The sequence below is a fragment of the Pantherophis guttatus genome, chromosome 1, assembly GCF_059756535.1.
Source record: "Pantherophis guttatus breed Tessera chromosome 1, ASM5975653v1, whole genome shotgun sequence".
Classification (NCBI taxonomy): Eukaryota; Metazoa; Chordata; class Lepidosauria; order Squamata; family Colubridae; genus Pantherophis; species Pantherophis guttatus.
The window spans coordinates 254,631,251-254,641,403 of record NC_142063.1 but is presented as its reverse complement, the minus strand read 5'-3'; positions in this window follow the sequence as shown (position 1 = coordinate 254,641,403).

The following is a 10,153-nucleotide window of genomic DNA, read 5'->3' as shown; positions in this document are numbered from 1 at the left end:
AAGGAAGGAAGGAAGGAAGGAAGGAAGGAAGGAAGGAAGGAAGGAAGGAAGGAAGGAAGATTATAATGAGAGGGAGGGAAGGTCTGAGGGAAGTCCTGCTTTAGCACTTGGCTCCCACAGGTACCATCTGACACAAGTGATGTTGAGCTTGGCACACCCACCCTGGCCACGCCCACCATGCCCTCAAGGGTCAAACACAACCCTGATGTGTTTGTGAAATCAAGTTTGACACTCCTGATTTAACTCATGGGCTGAAAAATCAATGTATTAAATGATTAATTCATTATAGCTGCCCCAAAGACACTGAACAATAAATGGATAATAAATGTAAGAAATAATAATGAAAAAGACCTCATTGGAATATGGCAGAATACTGTCAAGAAACTGATAACATACTATAACTTATAACTAACCATAGTGTGTGGCTTGACACATCACACTTCGCCAACAAGCAACTGAACTACCTTATGGTTTAGTATGATGTGTGAACTTGGTGGTGGTGGTAGCTTAGGAAAAACAAGAGTGAATGCTGCAGTGATATTTTTTTTGCCAGCTTCAGACAAATCTTTGAAATGCTAAAGCAATTTCCCTGCTTTGCTTCTCCTGTCTACAGCTTACCTTCTGCTTTCACTCAGCAAACCTGTCACCTATAATTAATGCTTCGGTTGCTCCTGTGCTTTCTTGACCTTACTATATATGGAAAGAACACAGCAGCAGCCTTCTTTGTGAGATGAAAGAAATGTTAATAATACTGTCCAGGGAAAGAAAGCTCAGTGCTGCCATGTTTCCATGTGCAGAGTACAGCTGTACGGACTGAACAGCCATCTGGTCACAGACCAGGGTCGGAGTTGGGAAATCCACAGCAGGCAGGCAGTTGAGCTATTTTTGAAGAAGAAAAAAAAAACTGGCTAAAATATTAACAGGCATGTTTCTGCTTCTTGTTGGACAGGTGCCTAATTCTGCAATAGCAAAACTCCTTAGCAAATATGTGGGGAACCTGGAAACTAGGAGCTGATCAGATATGCTTAAGCATTGTTTAATGCATAAAAGGATGAATGCATCCTGTTGTTTCTTAGCACATGTAGCACTCCTTTTAACATGTGGATATTGAATTGGAAACAGCCATTTCATCTAAAGTGGCTGCTGAACTGAGAAGATATCTACTTACACTCTGTTCTGTCTGTCTGTTCTGTCTATCTATCTATCTATCTATCTATCTATCTATCTATCTATCTATCTATTTTGTCAAACGTGCAAGATAACAGGTATAAGTATAAACATGGACATGAACATAGGAAATGAGTACAAATAAATGGAGACAGTAGGACAGGGACGATAGGCATGCTGGTGCACTTATGCACGCCCCCTTTACGGACCTCTTAGGAATGGGGTGAAGTCCATGGTAGACAACTTAAGGTTGAAGCTGTGGGGGTTTGAGGATGTAATAACGGAGTTGGGTAGAGCATTCCAGGCATTGACCACTCTGTTGCTGAAGTCATATTTTCTGCGATCGAGTTTGGAGCGGTTTACCTTAATTTTAATTTAATTTAATTTATCACATTTCTATGCTGCCCAATTCCCGAGGGACTCTGGGTGGCTTACAGCAAAAATAATGCGAACAATGAACATAGAAAAATTATTTAAAAACATTATAAAAACATTTTAAAAACATTAAAAGCCCATGCACACCATTCATGGCTGGATCTCGCAAGATTGCAACAGCGAGATCAACGGCCCCAGGCCTGCCGGAAAAGCCAGGTCTTCACCGCTTTCCAGAAGGCCAATAGGCCAATACCTTGAGTTTGTATTGATTGTTTGCCCATGTATTATTGAGGTTGAAGCTGAAGAAGTCGTTGACAGGTAAGATGTTGTAGCAGACAATTTTGTGTACTATGCTTAGGTCAGATCGTAGGTGGCGAAGTTCGAGGTTGTCCAGCCCCAAAATTTCGAGCCTGGTGGCATAAGGGATTCTATTGTGAGCAGAGGAGTGGAGTATTCTTTTTGTGAAATACGTCTGGATCCGCTCAATTGTATTAATGTCAGATATACACTGTGGATTCCAGGCAGATGAGCTGTATTCGAGAATTGGTCTGGTAAAGGTTTTATATGCCCTAGTTAGCAGTACAATGTTACTGGAAAAGAAGCTTCACAAAATTAGGTTAACAACTCTTAATGCTTTTTTGGCAATGCTGTTACAGTGGGCTCTGGGGCTTAGATCATTTGAGATGAGTACTCCTAGGTCCTTGACAGACTGAGGGTCATCTACGAGATTGTATCCACCCAGCTTTTATTTGGTGTTCTGATTTTTGTTGCCAATAGGTAAGACAGAGCATTTGTTAGTTGAGATTTGGAATTGCCAATTGCGCGACCATTCTGACACATAGTCAAGGTCTCTTTGTAGGGCAGCAGTATTGTCGGTGGTGTTAAATAGTTTTACGTCATCAGCAAAGAGAACATAGTAATTTCAGACATAACAATCCCTATTTAATAAACAATGAGTATACTGTCTGAAAAAAAGTTATATGCCTGATTTTCTTCATCCTTTCTTACATTTGCCACCTTTTAAACTGGACCATCATGTAACAATTTGTGGCACTGGATTCAACTCCCTGTTTGATGAACGTATCCAGATAAAACTTTCCTGACTGATGGCTGTCTGGCATTTCCTTAAACATAACCAGCAGAGGGAACTCACTACTCCTCTTGGTGATCTGTGTCACTGGTCATCTGTTTTTACTGGAATATGTTTTCCTGTAATTATTATGCTTATTAAACCATTATGCTGTAAACTACCAATAGCTTGCTCTGTTCGAAACAAAGACCCATTATTAGTTTTCATTGGGGAGATCGATCGTGGCTTAGATTTATTGGGGAGATCGATCCCCAATTGTTTAATTAACTATTCTGAAAATTAGTCCCACACTGTTCCAGTTCAGTCAAAGTAATAATTGCAGCAAAAAATAAATGTTTTCCAATCTCATGGAAACTTTAAAGATAGACACGAAGCTTGGGATTCATCCTGTAGTACTAAATTATTGGAGCACTGTTAATGAAAATTAGCATTCTTCTGTATTGTTCTATAGATGAATTCCTTAGCCAGAAGGCAATTTGTTTTTATTTTAGCATTATCTGTGAAACCACAGATAATGCACACATTATGGCATAGTGTTATATATCAACCAGGCTATTATCTATTTCTAATGATTTAAGTCCTCCTGGTGTGAGAAATACATTTTAAACACATGAGCAAGCATACTTTTGGGGACAGAGAGAAAATGAAATTCCAGGAGGACTAATATTCCTCTCATATTTTGGCACTTCCAGATGTGTTGGATTGGAAATCTCATTATCGGAGAGGTTAAGAAAAATCCAAGATGATAGGCAGGACCATGTGCTCAACCCTCCCAATCCCCAAATCTTGATTTTTTTTCTCGAACCTCCCTCCCTTCTGTGAATGCTCCTGATCCCCAACCAGGGGAACCATCATGATTTTGGATTTTTGCTTTTAAGTGCATCAGCATAGTATTTTGCACCTGAAGTACCTTTTAAATCAAAATGAAGCTTTTACACTGCCATCAGCCCATCTCAGTTATACAGAGGGATTCATTCATTCATTCATTTATTTTTGTCCTTTATTATTTTTACAAATAACTCAAGGCAGCAACCACATTTTCCTTCTCCCATTTTTCCCACAACAATTCTGTCAGGTAGTTGGGCTGAGAGTTGAGTGACTGGTCCAAAATCACCCAGTTGACTTTCATAGCTAAATAGCTTCTAATTTCCATTTTTTAAACCTTCCTCTGTTTTCTTGTTTTTCACCAGGAGCCATCCAAAAAGTAGACACAACTGGAATCATTCCATGATGCTGTTTGCCTGGTAACACTAGGATATTTTGTCTTGAAGGCACCCTAATAAATTACTTCTGCTATAACAATTCACTGAAATGAGATGTTTTCAGTCTGCATTTATCTCAAAGTGTTCCTGCTACCATAGAGACTTTGACAAAAGCCTACTGACTAAATCCTTACAGCAGAAATTATTTTTGCATGAAAGGATATTAAATCCCACCCTTTCCAAGCACACCCACCGGTTTTACCCTACTTGATACTCTTCAGATGTATTAGACCACAATTTTTATAATCCTTCAGTCTGAGCAAAGGGAGAAAAAATATGAAACATTCATGGACTCTATTGGGTTTGTAATAATTTTAGACTGATGTAGATTTCCATATCATTACAAGAATGTGTCATAGGAAGCAATGTAGGCCTTTTCCCAAGAGTTCCTGCAATCCTTCACTACTGCCATGTGTGGCTCAATTATTTTAGAAGAACGTGTGGCAAAATCCTGGGTCAGTTTAACACCAAAATCAATAGTTTTTTGAGTTTTTTTTCAATATATTCTTTCAAAGTGGAAAAGGTCACAGTAAAACTTACAGACCAGTAGGAGCAGATTATATTAGAAAAGACTTTGATTTTTCCTCAATTTGTATATGATTTCATTATCCAGATTTGCCTTTTGTAATTAGATGCCATTGATTCACAATTCTAGTAAAAAAAAAAAACACCACCAAAGCAAAATAACACCTGCAATCCGAAGCAAAAAAAAAAAATCTGCCTTCCCTGTATTCTTACAAGACTGGGTAACATATAGACTAAATCTAATGAATGACCAGGAAGTGGCTGTTTGCTGAGTCAAGTTATAATAATACAATAATCTATTTATCGACTCTCCTGTAAGAAGCTATATCAAATATCTCTTTTGTACCTTCTAGAATCAAGCGTTTCCTAACTGGAAATTATGCAGATGGAATTAAGAAAGCAGTATCTCTAGAATTCTTCAGTGTTTTTCTTTGAAAGAATGTGTGTGGCCAATTAAAACAGAAATACCAAGAAATTACCAAGGATTAGGTCTATTTCCTGGTGTAAAAATAGAATGTAGAAGTGCTTGATTATCTGCTGACCTATTTATAATTAATTGTTATGTTTCGTGAGGAGCAGTGTGAAATGTGTATTTTTAGAGAATATTCAGGATGTGTGCCTAATTAAACAGGAACATAGTTCTTGATATGTTTTGACTGTTGTATTGGTATTGCCTTGGCAGACATGTGGCATCTTTTATGGCTTAACTTTCCTTACCCACCCAGTGTAGAATTCTTTCACTGACTTTCTAGATCCAAGATAACCTCTTATCCCTCCATCCTCACCCCTCCTCTGGAACTTCCAGCTGTCAAAGGAGTTTGTCTTCTCTATTGTTCTTTTCTTTTCACTGTTGGTAGTGCTCACCTCCCTGCATATTTTTCTAATGCTTTCTCATACAACCTCCAAATTGTTTCCTAAACCCCAGCTCTTTCGTGGCGCTACCCATTATTTTCTCTATTCTGCTTTATTGGAACTAAACCTAAATACATGCACACTATAAACTCTCATTCCTCTTTCATCTTTGCCTCACTTTCTTCCCTTCCTCCTGTTTTCTCTCCTATAGAATTACAGACCAAAAGGCCCTTGCGGGGTCAAAGATCTGTTTTCTAATACTCTGTAAGAATACACTTTGGTTGCTTAACAAGAGCAACAGTGTTCATTTTAGCAAAGATCATAGCTGGCTGTGGGCTAGCAAACTATTGCACTTATAAAGTTGTAGAGAAATGTACATATGCCACCAAGTGGTGAGGCATTGTTCAAACATTCTAGAAATATGACTGTGAAAGAGCTTTAATAAATACTAAGTTATTATTGTAGGCATATTCAAAACACCCTTAAGGTTTGTATATCTCCTTATAAATTGTACTAAGTTAATGAAGCTCTGAGTTCTGGATAGCTGGATAGCTAGTATTTGTGCAGGAAAAGGTATTTGATCCCTTCCTGTTTGTGTTGGAAGTACTGAGGCATATCTGGGTTGAAAGGATTAGCCGGTGACATCACTGTTGCCCAGGGGATGCCCAGTTGGGGGCTCCTTTCACATCCCCGTTAATGTGCTGATCAAAGTGGTACCTATCTATCTACTCGCAATTACTCGCTTTCGAACTGGTAGGTTGACAGGAGCTGGAGTGAATAACGAGAGCTCACCCCATCACGCAGCAGCACTCTAGTTTCGAATGTGGCTTGCTGATTGTCAACCTAGCATCCTAACTATGTAAGCCACCACACTCTTATAAGGTGGTTGATTATAGGAATTACTTTATGAAATGAACTCTACAAAGCTGACTGATTTCTGCATGATGTGTAATAATAGAAGTAGCCTCTTGCTGATATCTTGAAGCTAAGAATGGTTCATTTTTGCCATAGAAATCATTTATTTATTTAACAAATGTATAGCTGCACCACTCATAGCTGACATACAAGATAAAAACGATCAAAATGCAATCAAAAGAATTTAAATCCAGTGTTCTCTAAATCCAATCTCAACTGTTATTATACTTGTTAGTCTAGATAAATATATTTGTAACACTATTAATAGAATCACTGATAATAATTGGTTGCTCAAAATGTGCATATGTATTTGTAAGATGAGGTTCTCTCAAATTATTATTATTATTATTATTATTATTATTATTATTATTATTATTATTATTATTATTAGGATTTATATGCCGCCCTCTCTCCGAAGGACTCAGGGTGGCTTACTTCAAAAGAAACAATCCCAATAAATACAAATTAAAGCAGACTAAAACAGACTAAAAACCAATTTAAAACAGTAGACCCCACCAGTCCTGGCTGGGGCGTTTAAACAGCCAGGTCTTAAGCTCACGGCGGAAGATACGAAGGTCGGGGGCCAGCCGAAGACCCACAGGAAGTTGATTCCAAAGGGTGGGCACGGCCACAGAGAAGGCTATACCCCTGCGGGTCACCAGCCGACATTGTCTAACCGACGGCACCCTGAGTAGGCCCTCTCTGTGGGAACGCACCGGGCGATGGGAAATCGATGCTGGTTGCAGGTGGTCCAACAGATATCCTGGGCCTAAGCCATGAAGGGCTTTATAGGTTAACACCAGCACCTTGAATCTCACCTGGAGGGCAACCGGCAACCAATGCAAGTCGCGCAGGAGAGGTGTAACATGGGAGTATCGGGATCCTCCCATTACAACCCACGTGGCCGCATGCTGCACCAGCTGAAGTCCGAGTGGTCTTCAAGGGCAGCCCCAGGTAGAGAGCATTACAGTAGTCAATCCGGGAGGTGACTAACGCATGAGTGACTGTGCATAGGGCATCACGGTCCAAATATGGGTGCAACTGGCACACCAGGCGAACCTGGGCAAACGCCCCCCTGGTCACGGCTGTTATATGCTCCTCCAAACCCAGCCGTGAATCCAGGACACCCAAGTTGCGCCATTCTTCTTCCCTTTTCCCTGGAAGTTTGCAAGTTATAGCCTTGTCTCTTTTATTACTCAGGTGGGACAGGAAATGACTGTATGTGGAATTCTTATTAGTTTAAGAATACTAAAATGAAACACCACAAGACTATTATTTATCAATGGCTAATAGATGGCAAAATCTACATACACTATCCCATATCTATACATCAAAACTTCTTAAATCAACTTCTTGTCTTCCTCATGGACAGAGCTATATTGAAAATAAACAATATTGATGGAATGTACAGTTGGAGTAGGAATGCATGTGTGTGTATGTGTGTGTGTGTGTAAAATCTCGGCAATCACCTGGCTTCCCAAGGGAAACAGCACATTCCCAAAAAGTCCCCAAATAAGAGACTGTGCAGTCTCCAGCTGGATGGGTGAGGGTGGGAAGAAACGTTTCAGAGTACCTGCACATTAGAATCTTCTAATCACATGTATTAGGTTATAGCTTTACTCTGGCAAGATTCTTTCTATTAGATGATGAAGAACTGGACTCAATGAAGAACTGGACCCATTTGGATGTCAGTGTGTCATCTTTGGGCTCAAATGCTATCCCTCCTCTTGGGAATCGAGGTAACATTCCACCACAGGCCTGACAACTTGGTTGTGAGAACAGCTGGAGAATAAGATCCATTATTTAAATATGTTAATTCTTTGTGACTCTTGTCTTTTCAGTTCAGTTGAAAGTTTTCTGTTTTCCAACTTGTTTAAAGGTATTGCTGGAACTCACCTCCATATTTTTCAACTCCTTTTTCCCCACTTCTATTGACCCTGTCTTATATTTTTTTGAACCCTGAAATAAGCGCTTGGCCTTATTGCTATGCGCTCAAAAGCCCGATTGAGCTTATTATCAGGGGATGTCTTATTTTGGGGGAAACAGGGTAAAAGCAAACATCTTTCAATTATCTGTGCATGAAAAGATCTGTGAATCTGAACTGTTCTTCTCAGAAGAGGGGCAGGATAATGTTTCTTATGGAACAACATTTGTTTCTCCCTTCTTGTAATGTAAAGATTACAAAATTCTCTTTTTGTAAATTTCTAATGCTATAGAAATATATAGACGTGGTGGCTCAATGGCTAAGATGCTGAGCTTGTCAATCGAAAGGTCGGCAATTCGGCAATTCAAATCCCTAGTGCCGCGTAATGGGGTGAGCTCCCGTTACTTGTCCCTGCTTCTGCCAACCTAGCAGTTCAAAAGCATGTAAAAAATGCCAGTAGAAAAATAGGGACCACTTTGGTGGGAAGATAACAGCATTCCGTGTGCCTTTGGCGTTTAGTCATGCTGGCCACATGACCATGGTAACGTCTTTGGACAGTGCTGGCTGTTTTGGCTTTGAAACAGAGATAAGCACAGCCCCCTAGAGTCAGGAACGACTAGGATATATGTGCGAGGGGAACCTTTACCTTTTACCTTTAATGCTATAGTTCTTGCTTCTTCCTTCTCACTAATGTCCCTTGTAATGATCCTTTTAATTGTGTCACTAGGATCTATTTCAGAACTCAATCCTAAGACTGTAATCTAAAATAGTCTTAGAATGGAGTAAATACCACTGAAATCAATGGCATTCTTGTCTGAGACATAAGGTCTATGTTGTTGTTAGTTGCAAAATCGTGTCCAACCGAGCGCAACCCCATGGACAATGTTCCTCCAGGCCTTCCTGTCCTCTACCATCCTCTGGAATTAAGCTCACACCTACTGCTTCAGTGACTCCATCCAGCCACCTCATTCTCTGTCATCCTGTTCTTTTGCCCTCAATCTTTCCCAATATTAGGGTCTTCTCCAATGAGTCCCCATGGACACTAACCCCATTGATAGCACCAAAAGGGGTGGGGGGAAAGATCTATAAAACCACCCAAACCGCATATAATCCTGAAGAAATAATATGAACTAAGCAACTAACACCATTAATCAACAAATTGAGTTTTGACATTTGTAGGAATTTCTGTAATAATGTTGGAAATTCTGAGCGACTATGGTATGGATTTCCATGTGAAATCTATATCTTAAAAGCCTCTCCAGAAATGATTATTTAAGATTATTTATGTGCATCTCATGCAGACAGAATTACTTTTATACATCCAGTGACATTATTTTTAATTTAGTTCACACTGTAAAAACCTGCCTGCATATAATAAGTATATATATTTCTTTTTCCTCTATGGAGAAAGTATGTGCGAATTTTATAGACAAGTTGCTTAAATCCATTAGTTTTTACTAAAACTGTTTTAACGGAACAGAAATTAAACGGAAAACACTAACAATGCTTATCAAATTATCTGTAATTTTCCCATTATGAGGAAATCGGTTCGTGTTTTTGGAAAAGCACTGTGATACACAATTATTTTTGTTTTTAAAGGCTGTACATAGCATGCTATTACCAAATGCCAAATCACAGAGCTCAAGGGAACCTTCCCACAATTGTTTACGTTCCCTTTTGGTGCTGCGATTTAATTAATGTAAGGGGCAAAATTCCACGATCTACTGAAAGGATGCCTATAAAGTTGCCCCGCTGACATTGATGGACAGGAATTTTGAACAAACTCATGGAGCTCTACTAGGTATTGCTGAATTAAGAATTCCCAGCATCCATCAGCCTAGCCCTAGGCAATACTGGCTAGGGCTACGGGGATAAAGAATTCATGGATATAACTTCAGATGTCTCATTTCTAATCAAAATAATTATTTTCTTCTCACCGTACCGATCCACTATATGGATACCCCCCCCCTCCCGGTCTCTTGGGCTGAGAATCTTTTATTTTTCCGGAGTGGCGTTTCCCTCCGGAGCTTATTCCCTGTAACA